Source organism: Capsicum annuum, chromosome 11 (genome assembly GCF_002878395.1).
Source record: "Capsicum annuum cultivar UCD-10X-F1 chromosome 11, UCD10Xv1.1, whole genome shotgun sequence".
NCBI classification, from domain to species: Eukaryota; Viridiplantae; Streptophyta; class Magnoliopsida; order Solanales; family Solanaceae; genus Capsicum; species Capsicum annuum.
Genome location: NC_061121.1, coordinates 13,152,395 through 13,178,267, shown reverse-complemented (window position 1 = coordinate 13,178,267; position 25,873 = coordinate 13,152,395).

Genomic DNA, 25,873 nt, shown 5'->3' with positions numbered 1-25,873 from the left:
GTCTTGTCCTAATTCTGTACACTTGGTAATATTTTATGCTACCACTTGGCTAATTGTGATGCTTCGTCTTCTGCTTTATAATATATATAGATATCACCACACTCACTTTTATTTTTAGTTTTATTTTTTGGGTAAATTTTTTGTATAAACATTGAATAAAGAGAACAACAACTTGATCTAAGTCAATTTCCAAGCCAATGACAATTTTTACTACAAAAAATGTGAATTTTTAACTGGCAAAAATTCACATGAAAAGTTCATCAGAGAGATTTTCGATAAGTCCATAAATTCTAATGATAATCAAGTTTTTTAGTATGCTTGTCTTTTAAAAAAATCTATCACCATAACCATAGACCTTCAAAAAAATTTTTAATGTATAATACTTATCAAGAAAAGTAGATTTTGGTTTACAATCAACTCAATTAACAAATAGCATTTAAAAGATATGAATTCAAAACCTAAAATTAGGCATCTTTAAAAGAAAAAGTAAAAGAAACATCCTTTATATATTTAAAAACCCTTTGAAGGTTTGATCGAAAGGAAAAATACGATAAAAACAACAAATAAGAATATTTTTGTTGATTTGATGTAATAAAAGAGAAAAATACCATATGAGATTATTTTAAAGAAAAAAAATTACCAGAGTTTTTAAAATCATCGTATCTTGATAAAGGACTTTACAAACACAAAACTTGATAAAAAGAAGCAGCAACAACATTAATAAATTCAAATAGTTAAAATCTACAAAACCAATTAATATGAAGTAATTGCTCAAAGGAAAAAAATCACTAAAAGGTTTGATCTAATTCTAAGTGAAAAATATAACAACAAAGAAAAAAATATCTTTTCTTTTGGCTTTTTGATTTTCTAGATTAGTGTACGTGCTTTGCACATGTATTTCGCACCGATCAATAAAAATATATCCATAAGAAGAACATATTATTGAAAGGTAGCAATTGACGTTAAAATACATGCTATATGTATTTAAACAATCGAAAAAATAAATTTAATCAAAATTTCAATTATACCACGTAAATTGAGACAAAGTAAATAATTAAAAAAAATATAAATCTCTAAATAATTTTCTTCAAAATATCGACCCAGACATGACCCTAAATCCTAAACTGAGACCCAATTCCGAATACCAACCAAGGACCCAAACCCAAATCTCGATTCATACCTGACCTCGAATCTTTATCTAAGACCGAACTCGGGACCTCTAATTTCTACCATGGTCTCAAGCCTGAATCTTTACCTGGGAGCCCCATGAAACCCTATTTGGGACCCGACCCTGACTCCTGAACCTAGATCTAATCCAATCTTCTGACTCAGGACCCACCCTGAGACCCAATACTGAATCTTCACCTGAGACCCGATCCTAAAGGGGAATCACAGTAACAATATTTATTTAGAATCTATAATATACCTTTCCCAAATAAAGAATAAATACGATAGAAAATCTAATTATTTTCACAAGTAAATATCGTACACATTAAATCTAACCACTATAAACATAAATATAAAAAATCAGAGAAAGTCTTTTTACAATGACTAAAATAATTTTGGATTAATTACAAAGAAAACACTACACCTATAATGAATCAATAATTGGTAGAAAGAATCCCAAAAAAAACTAAAGAAAAATTCCCTTTGATGTATTTTGGTGGACGAAGTGTCGTCTGGGCATGTACATTTATAATGAATATGTGTGAATTCGACAGCTAAACCTAGACCGATTACAAAACGAAAAATATCTTTTGCCACATATTTTAGAACTCCTAATTTAGAAAAAAGTCTTACCATATATTTTAAAGTCATGATCTCATATATTTAAAACTCCTAATTTAGAAAAAAGTCTTACCATATATATTAAAGTCATGATTCAATATACTTTAGGAGTCAATATTAGAAGGAGATTAAATAATAATTAAAAAAAAAGTGAAAAGACTATTTTGTCCATTATAAATTATTTTAATAAAGAAAAAAAGTTCAAATAACATTTCTAAATGTCTTCACACTTTTAATATACTAATTTAGGATACGTGTGTTGCACGTGTCTCTCATGTTAACATTCTTAACTCGAATATATAAAGGTTTTAAAATTCAAACTTTAATATTGTTGTAAGCCTACACAATTCTTTTGATGGTTAGTGGTTACATTATTAGTTAAATGATGCAAAAAGATTCTTTCTATTTTGAAGGAGGGATTAAGTTTGTACTTGCAATAAATTGCAACAAATTTGTCTAATAGAGATAATTTGACCATATCACCCTTTGAACATAATTAATATATTTCTTTAGAAAATGCATTCGAGAATGATATAATATTTAATATCAAGGGTAAAATGAGCAAAAATTGACAAATCATTCATTGATTTTGCACACTAAAAAAATATTGTTGGATATCTATTTTAATATAGTAAATAAATATTATTGAAAGGAGGGAGCAACACTTTACATAAGTGTCATAACTTATTTAAAGAGTATCCTACATATAAAGAAATCAAGAGTAAGTCAGTCAGCTAATATTATTTTCCTAACTCAATTAATTCCTACACCACCTGGGAGTGTATATTGAAAACTTCAGTGAACTACAAAGTCTTCATATTTTTGGCAAAGTCATTTGATATGATTTCTTCAACTCCTCTTTGATTATACAATTGAACTTTTCCTACAAAAGAACTCAAGGTAAATTGTGCGTGTGCAATGTAAAATTGTCACTTATTTAATGCACCATTTGAGCATGAGAACCATAACTAATGTGAGTGCGAGCATTGCACACATGGTGCTGGGTGCAACACCACAATGTATGAATTATTCAGATTGATGTATAATCATATACCAACATTCATAACTCTAGGTACCTTTAGCTCAAAACAAGAGAAATAGTACTAATTACCAAAACTCTAATTACTCACCTCAATATATTGCCAACCAAGTACTCGGTAAGTAAGTTGATTGTTGGACTTAATTTTCTTAAAAGTATAATCTATTTTTATAAATATCACTTGATAACGATTGGTGTCAAAGCAAGAAGAATACTCATTAAGGAAAACCTAATTACTCACTTCAAAAAAGTTGTCGACCAAATAAGGAAGTTGCTTATTGAGTTGAATTTGCTCTTGGTTCTCCTTTATCTCTTCCTTGAAGGAATTCAACTCTAGCTTCCTCCTTATAATTCGCCATTCAAGTTAGTTAGCCAATCTCCTAAGTAAAGTTCGAAAAATTGAGACAAAAAACACAATAAAAGCATTCTAACAAACACAAAATAACATGAGTAGGGCAAACAAAGAGAAGTCAGAACCTTTATGATTCAATTTCGTTGTCAAGAAGGCGTGAATCCCTAGTAATATCCTTAATGACATAGCATTTCGAAGTTTCTATTCTCTCATCGACGGAGAATTCAAGAAAAAATTGGAATGAGGGAGTCGATCTGCTTAAGCTTAAACAATCAAAAAACTATATATTCTCTTCTTTTCATTGTCGATATTTGTCAGTTTCTTCTTCAAGAAAATAATGCTACATGTCGTGCACTGTCAAAACATCACCATCTCAAATTATAGAAACACTAAGATCATATCCCTCAAATCTTCAAACAAAGATAAAATAACCCAATTCAATTTTTTTTTTGAGAAAATAGAAAAAAATTATTAATAATACCGCAAATACTAACCTAAGCGACCAAAAGAATCAATTACAAAAAGTAATATTCACTATAAATCTTAGGTCAATCAATATTATCAATATCGAAATCCTAAAAACTCGAGATTTAGCGAATAAAACTACAAGTACGCACGTACGGTAGATAAAGAAAGGTTCTCCATAGTGGCTGAATGTAGTGCGAGAATGAAGTTATAATCATTGGTTGCCTCCTCAATTACGAGCAGGTTAAGATATGTCTTCCTATAGATTCACCAAAAAAAGAAAAACAAAGTAAATAACAACTCATTTTTTAGTATAGAAAAGCTTATTCCATTCATTTGGAATACTGTTCAACAAGTTGGGTTTTAATAATACAGTCTCCTTGACCAAAAACTTTACACATATTGTGAATGACATCTAGCATATATTTATAATAATTTTTGTACTCAACAATTACTCCTTTGCTTGTTGTATAACCTCTTCAGACAAACAGACCAAGAACTATTTTCACTCTTGAGACTACATATAGTACTTATTTGGAAACACCAAGTACTGTAATGGCACAACTTCTCTTTTTTTAAATAATCTGGTGTTCGGACTAGCTTTTGCACACCACAACTAACTCCATGGGATACCTGCCACCTTCCACCAACAACAGATACTAGGTAATTCTATTTACTAAGGCTAGAACATATGCGAAGAAATCACCTAGTGTTTTTGTCTTTGCTGAGAATTGAAGCTGAGAGCTCATGGTGCTTAACCCACATCATCGACCACTAGGCCACCCCCTCCTTTATATTTTGGCTCAAGAATGTCCTTGTCGTTACGTTTTTGGCTCAAAAATGTCCTCCAAGTAGCAAAATAGTTCACAAGTATCCTTTGTACTAATGATTGCTCCAAAAACAATGGAAAATTGATTAATTTTTCCCTTGAAATATTTTGAAATAACAAGATACGGTCATATACCTAATGTGTAAGGAATCAGAAGGAAAAAAAGTTATATGTCATTGATTTTTATTTGTTAAAATGGCTACTTATTTTATTAGGTTGTTATATGTTTCATACACCACCACCACCCCTCCCCCCTCCTCCTTTCAAAAAAAAAGATCAAGGACAAAATTGGCTCATTTCCTTATTTAGGGCAGCCGTTAGTAGGAACAATATGTTATTTTTGGGTATACAAAATCTGTATTTCGGCACAACAACTTCAACACAAGTTCAACTATAAAACAAGAACACTTATGAAGTTATGCAACACCTTCAACACAAGATAAAATGACTTTTCAAAGAAGTGTGTTTTTAGAATTTTATTAAAAAATGAGACCCGAGGTTACGAAATTTTTCTCCCAGGATAAAATAGCCTAACAATCCAACTGTAGTGGTCGGAAAGGTGTATCCTTTCTTCAGTTGTTTTTGCACAATAAAAACTGGTTTGTTCAAATAAATTTTGAACAAAAAAATAGATCTCATTTATTTTTTCCAAATTTAAGCCGAGCGAGCGACGACGGCGGCGGCGCGAGGCACCTCTTGGTTCTTTCCTCACTTACCATGTGGAGTAAGTGTTCCTTGGTATAATCACTTGAAAGTTCCCTTCTCCCACTAATGTGGGAGAATTAGTAGAATTTCCATTTTTGAGTGTTATCTCAATTTTTTCCCTCCATTTTTCATTCACACTTTAATCTTAAATCCAACACAATATTTTTGAACTATTTGGCTAGTTAGAGGACATTTTGAGCCAACAAAATAACAGCAGGTGAATTTGACCTATTTCAGTTAGTTTTGGGAGATATTTTTTTGCACTTTTCCCTTTCTGTAAGGATGATGCATATTTTGTGTATAACATATTTCTATCTTTTGAACCAAAAGAAAAGAAATCACGAGTGCATAATAACTGCAGAGAAGTATTTTGAGAACATATACAATAAATCTTTATCTGCTAGCAAGTCGATAATATTGTTTTGTGTTTGAAACGATAATAGATCACACATTTCTAGAACTAAAGTTCAAATTAAGTAATCTAAGAAAGAAATCATGCATACCGTTGGTAAGTGTCGTCCATTTCATTTGTGGTTAACACAATACCGCATGTAAAACAAAACATCTTCCCTACGTAAAACAAAACCAGATGAAATTCAGTAGAAGCTCCAAAGGAGATGCAGAACAGAATAGTATCTACAACAAAACAATATGATAATTGAGACATCAAATCTATATGATCAAATCTAATCTTCAATATGATCAAATCTAACTTGTACACAAAAATTCTTCAAAATTAGAACAAAAATCCATCTACCACCAGTATCAAGCAAAACAAAGCATCAGAAACCCATCAAATCCTAATACCAACCAACATAAAGAATAATACAAAGCATATAACACAATTTCTTAGAAGAAACACCATAAAACTTCTTTTTAATCTAAAGGAATCCTAGTAAAAAATAAGCTCTTTTTAGATATCACATGTTACGTTACATATTACATTACATATTACACAAACAAAGTCACAACTCCCGTATAGAGTTACCAAATTATTAATTTTTAAAATATATCTTATTTTTCAATCATATATTTTAGGGCTCCTTTTTAATGTACATAAGGAAAAAGAAAACCTACTAACATTAGTTTTCCTTATAGTTTTAATTATATATTTTAGGATTCCTTTGTAATGTACATTAGAAAAAAGAAAACCTGTTAACATTAGTTTTCCTTATATTTTGTTCCTATCATATATATATTAGGATTCTTTAAACTTTAATAATTAAATAATAATTAGGGAAAAAGGGTGAAAAGACGATTTTGTCAATTGCAGAGACTTTTAATGAAGGGCAAAAAGTCCGAATCACATTTCTAAGGGCTTTCACACTTTTAATATATTATAAATATAGATATACACATAAGTAGTAAAAGGAAGTACCATATAACTTGATTAAAGTTTTAAGACCATCAAATCCAAGGAAAAAGATATTACAAATTCAAATTGATTTTAGAAGATGCAGCGACCAAAAAATTATTAAATTTCACCTATAATTCCACTTAGAAAATAAATAAATAAATACTTACGACTTTAAAAGAACGGGCATAAGAAAATTTGATTTGCTGAGTTGGTCGAAAGAAAAAGAAAACTTTTTACGATTATATAAAATGAAAAGTAACCCCTTAACAAAATAAATAATAATACTGTAGAATAATAACTCACAGTCCTTAAACTTACAAAACTAATCAATGTATATCAATTATTCAAGGAAATTTAAACAAAAAAAAGAGGTACAAAACTTTTGAAAATAGAAAATGCAAAATACAAGAGAAATAAATAAATAAATAAATAAAGAGGTAAAACAATAAGAAACTTGTGAATATCTCCAAGAAAAAACTGTTTAAATTGTAAATGAAAAGAAAGGACAAAGAGAAAGTGAAAAATCGGTGATGGATTTATAGTGGCAGAGAGAAGAATATTAAGGGGTAAACTCTTAGAAAGATTTATCTAACCCAACTTGATTTTTACGTGTTAAAGTAGAATTGTAAATTATTAAAATATATTTCTTGAAAATAAAATAAAATCAGAAGAAGTAGATATTTGGACGTGAAAATTGACATTTAAAAAATAAATAATCGTATTTTAAGTTAAATTAGAAAGAGCTGTACATAGAGGTTGAAATTGTGTTCGAAAATAAAAAGAGTTTGAGGTTGTGTTCGAACATAAAATGGATCGAAGTTGTGTCAACTTCAAACTCCTTTTAAGTTCGAATACAAGTTCGACGTTCAAATACTACTCTTTTAAAATTTTGAAATACTTCTACACATTTTCTAATTATCAATTAATTCATGTCCAAATGCCTACTTATTATTTCAAAATCAAAGCATAAAATATACATTAAAAATATATTTTAATTAATTTCAAATTACCACTTTAGCACATAAAATTTAAATAGGGATTAGAGAAATCTTTCAAAGAATTTATCCCTGCATTATTCTTCTTTCTACCACTATAATTCTACCTCCTATTGTTCACTTTCTCTTTGTCCCTTCTTTGCTTTTGCAATATAAATACTTTTTCTTTTGAGGCATGAAAAGAATTCCTTTTTGTTTTGCCTCTTTTTTTTTTTTTTCTTGTATGTAACATCTGTTATTTTCATGTATAAAATTATCATAAGTTTTTTTCATTTTGGTTTTCCCAAAAGTTTTGTAAGTTCTTTTTAATTTCTTGAATGATTGATATACATTAGTTGGATTGGTAAGTTTATGGATTTTGAGTTATTATTCTACAATATTATTGTTTACTCTCTTCTTACCAATTTATATGAGTTAGTTCGACTTATCATGTAGTTTAAGTAAGAAAAAATGACTTTTGAAATTTGTGATTTAAAACAAGTATAAATATTTGTGTGATTATAAATCAATTCATTGAGGGTAAAATGGGTATTTTAAGTTAAATTGTTACTAAACATAGAACTGTGTCCTTTTCTTAGACTGGCTAAAAAATGAGTCATATAAATTTGGACACAGAGAGTAATCTGTTAGGTGATTACGTTTCATTTTATATAGTTGTAAAGGCCTCATTTTTCTTTCAACCAACCTCAGCAAATCAAGTTTTCTTAAGCTTGTTCTTTCAAAATCGTGAGTCTTTATCATATCTTTTCTCTTTTTTTTTTCTATGTAAAATTGTAGGCGGCAATTAATAATTTTGTGGTTGTTGCCTTTTTTAAAATTAATTTTTGAGTTTGTAACATTTTTTTCTTAGATTTGATTATTAAAGTTTTAATCAAGTTCTATGATACTTTATTTAATTACTAATGTTTGTATAAATTAAAAGGCGAAAAAAGATATTTGTTTTTTTTGTTGTTGTATTTTTCACTTAGAGTTAAATCAAACCTTTTATGATTTTATTTTTGTTAAAGCAGTTACTTTACATTGATTGATTTTGTAGATTCAACGATTTAAATTTATTAATGTTGTTATTGCTTCTTTTTGTATCTTGTATTTATGATACTCTTTTTTAATAGCTGATGATTTTAAAAACTCTTTTATTATTTGTTCATTAAAATAGTTTTTGATGATGTTTTCCTTTTTATTATATCAAATTAAAAATAAATATATATTTTTTTGTTGCTTTTTGTCGTGATTTTCCCTTTAGGCCAAACCTTTAAAGGGTTTCTAAATACATAAAGAATGTTTCTTTTACTTTTAAAGACTATTTGTTAATTGAGTGGATTCTATATCAAAATCCATCTTTTCTTATTACTATTTATACATAAAAAAAATAATTAAAATGGCTTATGAGTGTGGTGATATAATTTTTTTATAAATAACCACACTAAAAAAAATATTAATAGAATTTATGGACTTCTCGAAAATATCTTTGATGAACTTCCTATCAAAATTTTCCTCAGTCAAAAATTCTCATTTTTTTATAATAAAAATTATGATTGACTTGGATATTAACGAGATCAAGTTGATGTTCTCTTTGTCAATGTTTATGCATAAAAAAAATATAATGAATGTAGTGATATGATTATTTTAAAAATAAATATACTACAAAATGTTAACTTTTAATCATTAGACATAAATTGACTTTTCAAAAATATTCAGTGGTGCTTCATCAATTGCTTCATCAATTAGAAATTCACAGTTTTTTAGTAGTGAAAATTGTGGTTATCTTGAGTTTAGACATAGGTCAAGTTAAATATATTTATGAATCTAATGTTTCAATAAGTGGGTCACACTTGTTGAATGCCTTATGTTTTGGAGTATTATATTTTATTTTAATTATTTTATTTAGTTATTATTTAAAATATAATTGTCAATTCTATGTTTTAAATATATGTTTGATGATTATTTATATTTTTGTTTCTTTATTTGTGTGGCATGATTACTATTCTAGCAGGGTCGTTAAACGCACTTTGACATAATTTTTTATAAAATATTTTTTAAATATTTTGAATGATTTATTCTTAAGAATTGTAGTATTTTTAATTGTAAAACAAGTTAGAATTTTTACTTATTAATTTATTTAATATTTAAAATAAGAAAATTATTAGTCCAATGATAAATAGAGTCTCTGCCTTGATATTGATTTCCTAAACTATTCATTTCAATTTATAACTTTTGTTTTTGTATATAACATTGTCAGACTTTGATTAGTAGCTTAACTATTTGATGTATAGTTTATCTAAAGAATTAAATTAAGTCTTACTAATCCTCTATTTATTTAATTTATTGTAGTGCAAAAATGGAAGCCCAATCAATCAACAACTCTCCTGAAATTGTTGTTTTTGCTTTTGTGGATTTATACTATCGTATTTTACAAAAGTTTACTAATCAGGTTCATCAATTTTATAAGGAAAATAGTGTCCTAACTTGGCTCCTTCATCGAGAAATTGAGTCTGTGAAATTTTCTGAAGTAAGTATTCTGATAAAAATATATCATAACTTAAATGTTTCTCATAATTTATTTGCACTTTTGACATATTTTACATTACTTGCTTAAGCTTTATATATGATGGACACTTTGTTAGCCTTTTGAATCTTATAGTCTTCTATTTATGGCAGATGAATGCAATAAATTGGCCTTAGGGCATATTGGATTCTCAAATTAGTTATTTTACTTGTAATTTGATTGTTATAGTACTCAATTCGTATATTAGTTGCATCTTTATTTATTTCTTACATTATACTATTTACTTCAAAAAAAAGTGTGTTACTAAATTTTTACAGAAAATTTTATAGCCCTTTCATTTCTATTTTTCGTTTTATCAATATCATTGATATTTGAGTTGTTACTAAATGGTTTTTGGCTTAAAATTTTCTTATTTTTGATATTCATATAATCTTAGGAGATAAATTAATTTATTATTTTATCTCACTTCAAAGTCAAAAAAGTGGAAGTCATAAATATTGACTCTTAATCATCTGCTAGAGGAGGTGTTCTTATGTTGGTAACAACATGCTTGATAGAGCAAGATAACTCAAGAAAAAATTTCTCTCAGACATTTTTTCTTGCTCCACAAGAAAATGAATACTATGTGTTGAACGATATTTTTCACTTTGTTGTTGTGGTAGAATCTTCAACACTTGTTGACGAAAAAGCTGATGAAAATGTTTTAGTTGCTCCTTTGGATATGTCCATTTTGTTTTTACATTTGTTTATCTTTTTATGATACATTAATATACTTAATAGTAGGGATGTATTAATTATAATCACCTCTTATGTTACCTGATTGTATAAATAATAAACTTGTTGATGTTTAGAACTTAAACTTTATTGTTAACTATATTAATCTATTCTCCATTTGGATTACTATTGCATTTATAACCAGCTACTGAGAGCAAAGTTGAAGATACTATCAAGGATGTTTTTGATAATTCAGAGAATAAGGTGACGAAAGATGATCAAGTTGTCCAGAAGCCTTCACTTACTTCAAACGACAAAGAAAAATTTGTTGCTGAGACGGCCCAAGTCGTTTACAATGAGGCTCCTAAACTTAGCTATGCTTCTATCAAGGAAGTTTCTGATAACTCAGAGACTAAGGTGACGATAGATGATCAAGTTGTCTAGAAGCCTTCACTAACTTCAAATGACAAAGAAAAATCTGTTGCTGAGATGGTCTCAGTTGTTCGGAATGAGGCTCCTAAACCTAGCTATGCTTCAATGGTTAGTCATACTTTTAAGGTTTGTTTGGTTCGCGTACTAGTTATGCATAAATCATCATTTTTTTTTGCTTGACTCAAATTCCTATAGATGAAGCAAAGTAGGTCCTCACCACTAGCGAATACCCCATACAAAAATGTAAGGGTTGTTGCAGAGGATGGTCTCCTATCAATACTTAAAATGCCTGAAGCCAGCGGCTTAGTTCAGGCGCTAACATCTAGTCTGAGTGGTGTGTCAAAAGCTGCAACTGCTTCAACTAATGTTGCACAAGGACGATGTAAATTTTCGTTTGCTTAATCAAATAGTTGATGAAATTCTTAATATGTTAAGCCAATTTTTTATTTGTCATTTACATGTTGTAGATAAATCAATATATATCGGGGGATTGCCAACCAACACAACAAGAAGTGATCTCTATGCTATTGTCAAAGAGTTTGGACTGATTGACATTCAGGACGTTCAACTCAAAACTTATGAGGTATATTTGTTCACATTTTGTTGGTTATTGTTAGTATATCATTTGCTTAAATCTTAATTCTTGCTTAATGATTAAATGTAGGATGGATACTGTGTTGGAATTGTGCATTTTCAAGATAAAATTTCTGCTAAAAAAGCTGTCCAAGTAATGAATTCTACAAATTCTCTATAAGTAGTTACGACTTTGAGTTATTTGATCATCTTTTAATGCTTTGTTTCTTTCTTCAATGTTCAATTCTAGATGCGTTACATTACTGTGAAGGGGAGAGAAGTTTACATTAGATATAAGAGACTTAACAAAGGTATCTATATATGTATATACTTGTCATTTTATTCTCTCATAATTAAAAGACAGTCAGTGCACAAAACTTCTCACATTCATGTGTGGCCAGAGGAAGGCTGGAAGGGACACAGTCAGAGGAGGGTGGTTTGGTCTGTGAGTTAATTCTACAATAAACGGCATATTTAATATAATCCTATAAGTTGGGTCACGTGCAAGGACTCAGAGGAGGGTGGTCTGGACTGTGAACAGATCTTATACTTACCTTGTGAAGATAGAGAGATTGATATTCTATTTCTAGATTTTATCGGCTCAAGCAACGTGACTTGATGTAATAACATACATGTGCAACTTTTTATTAAGACTTAGATGTCTGAATTAGAAAACACATCTGAATGATTAAGACGTTGTCTCTAGATCTGAAAATTAAATGATTAAGACTGTTAGGTTTTCAACATCTGAATGTGCAAAACTTATTTATTTATAAATATAATAAAAAGGTAATTTAAATTAAAAAAATAAGTATATATTAAAATATTTAATTTAATACAATAAAATTATTATTTGATTAAAAAAATATTTATGTTTGTTAGTAATTGTGAAGATGGTTTGTAATGGTGATGGTGGTAGTGGCAATAATTGATGTTAACGACTAGTAATGTTGGTGTCATGACCTAAATTCGGGATCGTGATGATACCTATTTCATCTCCCGTGATAGGTAAGCCAAATACCCAATTTCAAGAACAACATCTCAAACTCATAGAAACAGAAGAAAACTAAGAACATAACCAATCCCAAATAATCTCATAAGTAGATTAATAGACTAGTAAAATCAAATCATAGATAATCCTAGGTCTGGAAGTCACTAATACAAGCCACTAAATACAGAATCAAAAGAAAGTTTGAGTCTTTCAAAATATGAAAAATGCAAAAGGATAAGGCTGAAGGAGATTTCAGTAGTCTCCAAAGCCAGTAGCAGCAACCGAGAATCTCCAATGATGCTAGCAAAGAAGAAACCATGGGAATCAATATTCAAAGATTGTCGGATCTGTACCTGAACGTAAGGTGCAGAAAAAGCAAGAGTGAATACAGAACCACATGTACTCAACAAGCATCATCGACCGACCCTAAGTGGTGACGAGTAAGACCCCTTCATTCATCTAAAAACAAACATACAACCTGCACTCAGGAATGCCACTCTAATCTAACTGAATAGTCAAGTTTAACAGTCATAAGGATATCATAACACAACCCAAGAAATTTTAAATTCATTTAAATAAATAACACATATACAATAAGTACAAGATCAACAAATATACTTTAACCAATCTGAACCAAATGAATCAATGCAATGCAATGCATATTCTTTATTCACACCTACTGAGCAATGACTTCAAGGTCAGGACCTATGGGGGACTCACAAGGTCCATGTACTATACAGGCGTGCACTCCGATCTCAATAAATATATTGTGTAGGTGTGCACTCTGATCCCAATAAATATACTATGAAGGCATGCACACTGATCCCAATGAATATATTGTGCAGAGGTGCACTCCAATTTCAATAAATATACTGTGCAGGCATACACTCTGATCTCAATAAATATAATGTGCAGGCATGCGCTTCGATCTCAATAAATATATATAATATTGTGCAGATGTACACTCCAATTCCATATGAAATGCAATGCATAATGTGCAGGCGTGCAACTCCAACCCCAAATCATCAATAAAGTCAAGCAAAGCACTCTATGTCTTAAACCCTATCAAACATCAATTTCAAAGTCAAATCAATTTATCAAGTGAGAGTATCATCATTAGCTATTTTTTTCAATAATTTATTTACCATAGCAAATCAGTCCATCAGGCTAGCAAATAGGAAAAAATAGTTTAAACATATAATTAACTTATTTTATCCCCTCAAACAACATTGGTACCCGCATAGATGCTCGTCATAATCACCTATACGAGACCTCCATTTTCCATTACTCCCATTACACATAACTAACAATTAAGCACTTTGAAAAAGAGCCTAAGGAAAGTCTCAACTTGTCTTAAAAGAAATTCGTGAAGTTAACTCGTAGTCGAAAAGATCATATAGAAACTTTAGCCCTTTTCAAATGCCTCCGAACGAATCTAATATAATCAAATACAGCATTCTCAACTCAATAAATTCTTACTCTAAAAAGATCATAAGCCTAAAACTCAATTTCCTTTTCTAAATTTCAGAGTCTAAAGGGATACGCGATATATTAAATAGTAAATAGTAGTACCGTACTTCAGTTCATCGACACTATTACGCGCTTATAAAGAAGTCTGCCGCACCATTACAAACTTTCTAATACCATTTCCTTATATACAATTAGTTTCCAGAAAACCATTAAAACATTATGACTATTTCCAACTTAAACCAAAGTATTAAAATTAATACTACTTAAAAAAAAAATTCAAATTCTAAAAACTTGCCACTTCCCCGCGTTATTACTCCTAGAAATATTCAAGAAGATCATCCTTATTACCATAATTGTATCAACATTGTAATTATAGGAGTAATTCGACAAAGAAAGAAGAAAAAGAAAACATGAACTAACCTGCTATATTTTGCCGAAATCGTGAAAAGAAAAGAGAAGAGTAATACATTGCAACCGTTGTTTTTCCCCTTTTATTACTATTATTATTAGTATATTGTCAACCCTTTCTACTTAAAATTTGTTCTTATACATAAGTTTCAAGATTTAAGAAAATATCAATTCGGCCCATTACTATAAAATAATATATAAAAATTACGTGGTGGGTTTAAACAAGACAAATTTATAAAATAAATTTATAGGGTTGTCACATTATCCACCACTAAAACAAACATTCGTCCTCGAACATAAAGAGAAAGAAGGTACCGGGGATCTCAAAGAGATAAGGGTATCTACTCCGTATGTCAGACTCAACCTATCAAGTGTCTTCCTCTATGAGACGATGTCTCCACTGCACCTTTACTGATGCTATCTCCTTGGATCTCAACTTTCTAACTTGTCTATCCAAAATAGCTATAGGCTCCTCATCAAATGTCAAATTTTGATCCAAACTTACTGAGTCCCATTGAATCACATGCGAATCATCTGGATGGTACATTTTCAGCATAGAAACATAAAAAATTAGATGTACGACTGAAAGACCCAGTGGCAAATCCAACTCATAAGCAACTGGGCCAACACATTGAAGAATCTCAAAAAGGCCAATAAACCTCGGACTGAACTTTTCTTTCTTCCCAAACCTCATCATACCCTTCATGGGTGATACATTTAATAAAATTCGCTCACCTTGCATGAACTCTAAGTCACGGACCCTCTTGTGAACATAACTCTTCTGTCTACTTTGAGCCGCCAAGAGCCGATCCTGGATCAATCTCACTCGGTCTATAGAATCTCTCAATAAATCAGTACCCCAAGGCTTAGCCTCAAAACAATCAAACCACCCAACTAAGGACCAACACTTCCTACCATACAAAGCCTTGACGGAGCCATCTGAATACTAAATGGTAGTTATTATTATAAGAAAACTCTACTAAGGAAAAGAATTGATCACAACGACTCCCAAAATCCATCACACAAGCCCGCAACATGTCCTCTAACACCTAAATAGTCTGCTCTGACTAGTCATCTATTTGGGGATAAAATATCGTACTCATATCCAACTGAGTATCCAACTCCCGCTATAAAGTACGCCAAAATTTTGAAGTGAACTGAGTACCTTTATCTGAAATGATGGAAATAGGTACGCCATGCAATCGAACTATCTCACAAATGCAAATATTAGCTAATTTCTCTGCATTATAAATCATTTTCACAGACACAAAATGGGCTGATTTGGTCAGTCTGTCCACAATCACCCAAATCAAATCAAACTTCCCCAAGGTCTGAGGAAACCCAACTACAAAATCCATAGTGATACGTTCTCATTTCCACTCGAGAATGGGCATCCTCCGAAGCAAACCACATGGTCTCCTGTTGTAACACCCTGGGAGTACACCTTGGACGCCGCACGGTGCTAGGAATGAACCACAAGTGATCCCAAGCTAACCCATGAACTGGCATATTGTAATGCAACTGAATTATAATACATTAAATACTAAGTTCTGTTGTGTGGAAATATAATCATGCTAAAATCTGATATAGATATAATACCGATAAAGTTTACAATCTGATAAAACTGAAAGAAGAAACTGAATCTACATGACTGACTTTAACTGACATATATGAAGTCTCTACTATACTGACTATAGATAGCTGGGACATACCTCTAACTACCACTAATCAATAAACATAGAAAATAAATAAATTGTACATGAACTAAAACTGTCTAGAGTTTCCAAAATAAGAGAACTCATCACCTGCGGGCTGGAAACTGCAACTATATGATCATGATGTGCGGGCTACAAATGATACCTACATTATGAAACAATGTAGCCACACAGACGTATATTTGGATCAGTACTTCTAGAATATACTGAGTATGCAGGGGTGAGTGCAATAAGTAAAACTGATTTCATATGTAATCATAAAACATGCATGATAAGTGTAAGTAGACTTGCTATTAGGCTGGAATAAACTGAAAGTTGAAATATCTTAAAACATGAGTAACAAATATATTCTGATAAGCTGGTGAATCTCTACATTTAGTTTTTGTAAGACTTTACTTTTATGATATAAGTAGAACTGAAGCTGGGATATGGTAAAACACGGATACTGTATGAATATTAAGTCTGAAACTACGTGATAGAGGCTGAAGTAACTTAAGGATCTAAATATACAATCATACGGAGCACGAATGCATAAACACACAGAACCAAACAAAACATGTGCTAAGCTTATCTGATTAACTGAATGACTAATAGCTGAATACTGGTCATGTAACTGAACTATACTTAGTCTGATTAACTGGGCTGAAACTGTGGATTACTATGCTTATGAGGTAAGGAATATCAAAACAACATAAGATAACAAAGTGTGAATACGTGAAAACTGTAATATCTGAGAATGCATGACAAAGCATAAAATATGTTCTGAGTATAATATGTAAACTGAAATACTAAAATCTGAAATACTGAATAACTGATATCTGTATGCTATGGTCAAGCAAACCTAAAACTGAATTATTGAGCTGATTACTGGACTGAGACTGTGGGATCGAGCTATAACCGACATATCCTAATATACTATCAGGGTCCAACCTATAACCCCATTTGGAAGGATGTTAGTATCGTGCCACGGGTACCAACAATGGCTATGTGGATCCACTAATCTAATATCCCGAAGGACGAAGGTGTCATGCCTATCTGATGGGGGACCCCTTAAATTCTACGCTGGCTACGTAGTTCGGGAACCTAGGGACTGCTACTAACGTCTCATGCCTACTGACGGAGGATACAAGTGCCTCATTCTTAACTGCCGGGGGAGACAAGTTCCTTATGCCTACTAACGGGGGAGAATCCATCCCTACATTCACTCGATGCTAAGTTTTACTCCCAACTGAAAGACACTAAACTCTGGACTGGTCTGAGTATAACTGAATACGATGACTGACAGGACTGATGAAGCTCATGTTTCGAAACCATTCAGAAACTACTAAAACTAAGTAAGAAGCTAAGTTTTTGGGTATTCATAACCCCCAGGACTCGATAGCAATAGCAACAGGGACATACTAAAGCCTTGAAACCATAATAAGAAAGGATTATTCAAAAAAAAACCCCATCACTTGGGCATTTCATCAAACACATGGAGACTAAGACTTTAACATGGGGAAATTCATCAACACATGGGGATTATGAACTTGGACATGGGGGCATAGCATGATTACATAACTAAAATCATGAATTAGGGAATTCACATGTAATTCGCTTGAAACAGGACATGGGAATTTCATCAAAACATGTAAAGTTCATAGCTTGAACGTAAGAATGTCTTAAACATGAGGGAACAATAGGGTTACATGGTAAAATTCATAACTTGGGGATTCATCTTGAAATTGATTGAACATGATATAGGAATTTCATCAAACATGTGGAAGGCATGAATTCAAAACATGAGAATATTGCTAAACATCATGAATTTAGGATCTATCATGGAATTTACTTGAATAAAGCATGGAAAATTCAAATTCATGGCATGGAGAATTTAAAATTCTTGAATAGAATCACACATGGTCTGAATTGAATTAAAAACACCATGAAAACATGAAATTCAATCTTTCTTGAACATACAAAATATCATAATGATAGAAAAATTCATTCTTTAATTGAAATAAAAGGGTTTTGGGCTCCATGGGTTAAAGGGGACCCATAGATGAACTTCCACATACCTTAAAGCTTTAATCTTGAAGAAGAAACACAATCTAGAAAATTTTCTTGAATCAGGAAACTTGAGTTCTTGCTTTTCTTGAAGAAAATTTGATGAAGTTCTTGGTGTTCTTGAGGGTGCTTGGGTTTTCTTTGGAGAGAAAAGAATGAATAATGATGTAATTAATGCTTTTGGGGCTTTAATTATTTGTTATGGACGAGTTAGGGTGAAGGAAAGAACTTATTTGGCCTTAAAAATGCGGAAATAGAAACTAAAAAATAGGTGTGTGCTACGGAGCACGCGTCGAATGCTAATCTCACGGTCTCACTGCCTCTCTCATGAAAATGACTATAACTTCTTGCTTGCGTATCGGATTTAGGCAAAATTGGTATCGTTGGAAAGCTAATTAAATTATCTACAATTTGGTGGGTCTTGAGCTGCAAAATTTTTTGTATATAAAAAGTTATACACGTTCAAAGTAGACCCTTGTAGAATCAAATACAAAAGTTTGGATGAATCAAAGGATCATAGCTCAACTTGGCTCTAAATGATTTCTATGAATATTTTTAACCTCATGAGCATTTCACACACTAGTATATAGATCATGAAACTTAGATTCACATGAGTATCACTTGGATTATAACTTATACACGTAGGAACGATGGTTCAAAGACTAGCCCAAAAATATGAGGTGTTACACCTGTGCTCATAATCCTCTTGCTGGCAATTCAAACACTTACCCACGAACTCCGTAATATCTCTCTTTATCCCACACTGCCAGTAATACTGTTTAAGGTTATGATACATCTTCATCGCACCTGGATGAATGGAATAACACAGACAATAGGCCTTCTCTATAATAGATCTAGTCAAATCACCTACTTTAGGAACACAAATCCGACCCTTAATTCTCAAAACACCCTCTTGGTCCAACATCACCTCCTTAGCCTCACCTAGCATCACCTTATTCTTAATAATACAAAACTTTTCATCCTCAAACTGATGTTCTTGAATCTTCTCTATCAACAAAGACCTCTCATCCATGTATGTTAAAACTCTACCTGACTCAGAAATATCAAGACGCATGAAACTGTTAGACAACCGTTGAACCTACCTGACTAATGATCGCTCCTCCATACTCTACAATGTAAGACTACCTATACTAACTGCCTTCCTACTCAAGGCATCTTCCACTACATTGTCCTTGCCCGGATGATACAGGATAGTCATACCATCATTTTTCAATAACTCCATCCACCTATGCTGTCTCAAATTCAACTCTTTCTATTTGAAGATATACTAAAGGCTGCGATGGTTAGTGTACACCTAAAAATGAACTCCATATAATTAGTGTCTCCACAACTTCAATACAAACACAACTACTAGTAACTCTAAATCATAAGTAGGGTAATTCCTCTCAAGTGGATTCAACTGCCTTGATGCATACACTATCACTTTATTTTTATGCATCAACATGCCACCCAAACCAAATTACACCAAACACCCTAAGAACATAACAATTCACACACCAAAATAGTCTACTAGTTCAAGAGAATTGAGGACCCTTTGATGACCACACTCAGATTCGAATTACAAGAACAAGAAAGAGATGATATTAAGGTGTTATTGACACCAAACAGCCAGCAACCAAACTACAATAAGATTAACAAGATGACAACAACAACGAGAGAACAGCAGCACACGGTTTCAACAATATAAGAACAAAATGGAAACAAGATTACAATAACTAAAAGGATAGAAAGTGAGGCATGAAATTCTACAAGTTTAAGCACTAAGGTGTACATTAAACATAAAAACATAAACAACAAGTAATATTAAACACCTACACTCTTACGGGACCTCAAGGGAATTGGATTTCCAAGCAACCACCATTTCTAAGGTTGTTATCAACACAAGTGATGTCCACACTTGCCACAAGGATTCCACCTTGCAAGATACTCTCAAGATCTTACAAAATATATCTTCAAAGTATAATGGACAAAATGACATAAAATTTCTATTTATAAGTTAGGGCAACACTTATTAAAAAATAACCAAAAGGCCCTTAATGAGACCTTACAAAGAGGCGGCCTTAGACTTGGCTTCTCGGATAGTTTTGGAGTGTTTTTCCTTGTTCTCTATACTTCAAAGCTTGTTCCTTGGATGGGAATCCCCACAAGCTCGGGTCTTCACTCACGTCTTCATGTCCTCGAGTGCTAAGATGCCTCTTTGACCTGTATCATCCTCCCCTCCTTAGAAAGGATTTGTCCTCAAATCCGAAACTTGCAAAACAATAGGAAGGACAAGCAAACACAAGTTCCTTAAGGTATGAGTGTTAGGGTCAGTGTAATCAATCATAGCATCTTGTCAAGGTGGCCCAAACTTCACATATAACCAAGCATCCCTCTTACTCGAATACCCTCCCAAGAAAGAATCAACAAGTTTATCCACATAAGTATAATAAGAAATAAGGAACAAGAGTTGCTTATCAAGTGGAAAATATAGACTCTTCTTGTAACAACAAATAGACTTGAAAGTCGAGATAGAAAAGTCATACATTCCATGCACATTCAAGTCATTCCAAAAGACATCATCACCGTATTTCAAATAATCACCGAGGTCAAATGGGTGGAGTGTCCATAGGCATGGGTAGGGAATACATTTCATTACCCCAATACTACTACAATTACTATCAAATGTCCCCACTATATTAGAATGATATATAAAAAAAACAACTAGAGGTTCATCTTTAGTCAATCGGCCAACATGTTCAACATCACCATTTTCACACACATGCTGGTCTTCATGACTTCCATAAGACAATGTACTATCACTTGGCACAATGACTTCAACACTAGGTGGATCAACTAGTGCATCCACAATTTCAAGTTGTACATTATCTCCACAAAATAAAGGCACATTCTGCTCACCTAAAGATAAACTATCAGTCACACTTTGTTGGCTATTAGACTCCTTCACTAGACTGCAAGGGTTAGTTTGATTACCTTGTAGCGCATTTGGAGCATGGCCACTCATGGGAATTTGATTAGGAAAGTGTGGATGCTCTATCAAATTATCCAACTTCTTGCAAAGAGAGCTTTACATCCCTTCCATTCTTCCTTCCGCTCTTTCCATTCTCCCTTCCAGTCTCTCCAATCTCCCTTCAAAAGAGCCCAATCAGTTATCCATGGAAATAACAAGTTTTTCCATAAAAGAACTAGCCCAAGTAGGCATTTTCCCTTTACCCATCATTGTGCCTATCAAAAACTATTAAACAAACGTCACAAAAACAGAAAACATGTTAAAGGTTAGTAAAAATCAGTCCACAAAATGTCTCAAAACAGTCAACAAACTCTCAAGCTCACACTTTTGAAGTTTTCACCCTATTAGCCTCACAAGTATTGATAACCTGCTTATACTCCAATGAGGTCACTTGGTTCCAATTGTGGCTCGAGGTCGGAGTAGATTTTTGTTTGAAACGACACAAAAAAGTAATGTACGAACTTGAACCAAAAAGATGCTACGATTGAAAAATGAGAAAAGCACAAAAACAACGCTAACACGAAGAACGTACTAAAAAAACTAATCTTCAACATAATTAGTATTTACTGATTGTCAATTAGTATAAGGGTCAACAAAATTTAGAAACCAATAGAAACAAAAAAGTGAAACTAGGACTATTCATGTTTATTTGTCTATGATAATGTGTAAAATATGTATAAAATGATAAATTATTTTAGTTTTCTAAACTAAATATGTAAAAGTAGATATTTATTTTAGTGATCAAAATTCACGTTTATATATGATATTTCTTTATTTAGTTCTACTTGTATATTGTTTGATTGACACATTTCTTAAGAAATTATAAATAAAATAATAATTGTATTTCATTATCTCTTTTTACTATAATTTTTATAAGTCATATAAATATTAAAAAATGAATAGTAATTTAATAATATGAATAAAATAACATATAAATATAAAATACTAATTATCTCTTAAATTTTTTTGAGCGGGACAGTAAAAATAGATGAAGAAAATAATTATGGTATAGTGACTCAAAGGAAAACATAACTTGAATATAATTTTGATATGAGAGGATATTGAGATTCGTTAAAGCTCCTTTTGGTCACGAGAGTTTTATAAACAATACCCCATTTTTCATCTTTACTTCTCTCATTTTGACTTGACACACATTTTTAAAAGCAACAAATAAAATAATAACTTTATTATATCACTTTTTAAATATAATGAATTACTAATCTATATCTATATCTATACTATCTTAAAAGTATGAAAGATCTTTAAAATGTTGTTTCAATTTTTTGTCCTTTATTAAAAGACTCTGAAATAGACAAAATTATAGTTTCACTGTTTTAAGAAATCCTAAAATATATGATAAGAGAAAAATTTATGAAAAATTAATATCGTTAGATTTTATTTTTTCCGTGTGTATATAAAAAAAGGATCCTAAAATATATGATAAAACAACATTATCAATACGTTTAAAGAAAATAAGTTGCTCCTTATTAGAATAGGTAACAAGCTTTTGGTGATGTGGCATGTTACTATTGGTCGTTGAAATATCGTTGAAGTTGAAATATTTTTGTTTCAAGAAGTTAGTTGTTCAATTTTGTATTTGGAAGACAAAATTTCGGCCAAAGTAGAGGCAAACAAGGCCTTAGACTCCATTTTAAAGATTCATAAAGTCTTTCACCTACTTGCACCAAATTGGTAAGACAACCTTTTTGGTAGTCTTGTCTCTTTTCCTCTTTGGGCTATTTTTGAAAAGTGGTCTTTCTCCTTTATGGTAACTATACTTTTGGAAGTCTTTTGGTCTCCTTACTACTTTGGTGTGATCTTGAAAATTGTTTCAAGACAAACAAAAGTCTTCTCTTCTTTATATGGTTTTCAAGATCAACAACAACTTTTTCAACACAACTTCAAGAACACAAGATGAACACCACCACCAACAACAACAAAACCATCCCACAACCTTCAACAACAACTTGAACTTAGCTCAAGAAATTAGATCTTAGACTCAATAAGTGTAAGAAAACCAACAAAAGAAACAAGCTAAGACAATATAAAAAACCTAGATCTAGATAACAAGTTCAGCCAAAAACAACAACATGAACACTTCTTGGCCAAGACACCAAACGTAGAACACCTTCTTCTCTTTTCTTTTTTTTGATTTTTCGACCAAGAGAGCCCAAGATTGGTAGTGTAGGAACATAACCAGACTTAGCTCTGATACCAAATGATACCAAACACCCCAAGAACATGACAATCCACACACCAAAAAAGTCCATTAGTTTAAGAGAACCGAGGACCCTTTAATGACCACACTCGGATTCGAATTACAAGAGTAAGAAAGAGATGCTATCAAGGTGTTATTGACACCAAATAGCCAGCAACCAAACTACAATAAGGTTAACAAGATGACAAAAACAAGAAGAGAACAACAACACACGACTTCAACAATATAAGAACAAAGTGGAAACAAGATTACAATAACTAAAAGGATAGATAGTGAGACATGAAATACTACAAGTTTAAGCACTAAGGTGTATATTAAACACCAAAACACAAACAACAAGTAATATTAAATACCTACACTCTTACGGGACCTCAAGGGAATTGGATTTATAAGCAACCACAGTTTCTAAGGTTGTTATCAAAACAAGTAATGTCCACACTTTCCACAAGGATTCCACCTTGCAAGACACTCTCAAAGAGTTTACAAAAAATATTATCTAAGTCTAATGGACAAAATGACCTGAAGGTTCTATTTATAAGATAGGGCAAGACTTATTACAAAATGACCAAAAGGCCCTTAATAAGACCTTACAAAGGGGCGACCTTGGACTTGGCTTCTCAGACTGCTTTGGAGTATTGTTCCTTGTTCTCTATACTTCAAAGCTTGTTTCTTGGATGGGAAGTCCCACAAGCTTGGGTCTTCACTCACGTCTTCATGTCCTCGAGTTCTAAGATGGCTCTTTGACCCGTATCAATATCAGAAGCATCACAAAACACGATAAAGCTCTCACCTTCAATAGGTAGAGTCAAGATAGAAGTTGAAGTCAATAAAGTCTGGAGCTTTTGAAATATCTCCTCACACTTATCTAACCACTAAAAATCCACATTCTTTTGAGTTAATTGAGTCATAGGATCTGCAATAGAAAAGAAACCTGCACAAATTACCTGTAATAGCCCGCCAACCTAATAAAACTCCAAATATCTGAAGGTGAAGTAGGTCGTGACCAATTCCTAACTGCCACAACGTTGGACGGATCGACCATATTACCATCTTTGGACACTATGTGTCCCAAGAATGCCACAGAGAGCCAAAATTCATACTTTGAAAACTTGGCATATAACCTCTCGACCCTCAATCTATGGAGTACAATCTTCAAATATTTTGCATGATTTTCCTTGCTCTTAGAATACACCAAAATGTCATCAATGAACCCAATCACAAAAGAATCAAGATAAGGCTGAAACACCCTATTCATCAATTCCATAAATGTTGTTGGGGCATTAGTCAACCCAAAGGACATAACTAAGAACTCATAGTGGCCATACTAGTCCAAAAAGCAGTCTTAGGAATGTTCGAATCTTGAATCTTCAATTGATGATACCTCAATCTCAAGTCAATCTTCAAAAACACAGAAGCACCCTTGAGCTGACCAAACAAGTCATTAATACGTGGTAGAGGACACTTATTCTTGATTTCACTTTGCTCAACTGCCGATAATCAATGTACATCCTCATGGACCTATCTTTCTTCTTTACAAACAATACCGGAGCACCCTAAGGTGATACACTTCGTCAAATAAACCCCTTTCTTAACAAATCCTGAAGTTGATCTTTCAATTCTTTCAGCTCAGCTGGTTCCATCCTAAAAAGGAATAAAAATGGGTTAGTGCTCGAATCTAAATCAATACCAAAATCAATATCTCTATCAGGAGGAACACCCAGAAGATCAACAGGAAAAATATCCACGAACTCTTTAACCACCTTCACTGACTCCAAAAAAGGTGTCTCAGTACCAGTATCACGAACATAAGCCAAATATGATAGACACCCCCTCTCAACTAACTGTTGGGCTAGAAGGAATGATACCACTTTCTTAGGATATGAACTTCGAACACCACTCCACTGTAACTTCAGACGATCAGGCATAGCCAAAGTAATTGTTTTGGTATCACAGTCCAAGATAGCATGATAGGGAGAAAGCCAATCCATTCCTAATATTACATCAAAGTCAACCATATCTAAGATAATCAAATCTACCTAGGTATCACACCCCAAAATAGAAATAAAGCAGGACCAGTACACCTAATCCACTACTAAGGAATCACCTATTAGAGTAGAAACACAAATAGACACAGCTATAAATGCACAAATTATGTCAAAGCTGGAAGCAAAGTATGCAGACACATAGGAGAAAGTAGAACCAGGATAAAATAATGCTGAAGCTGGTCGATGAAATACTG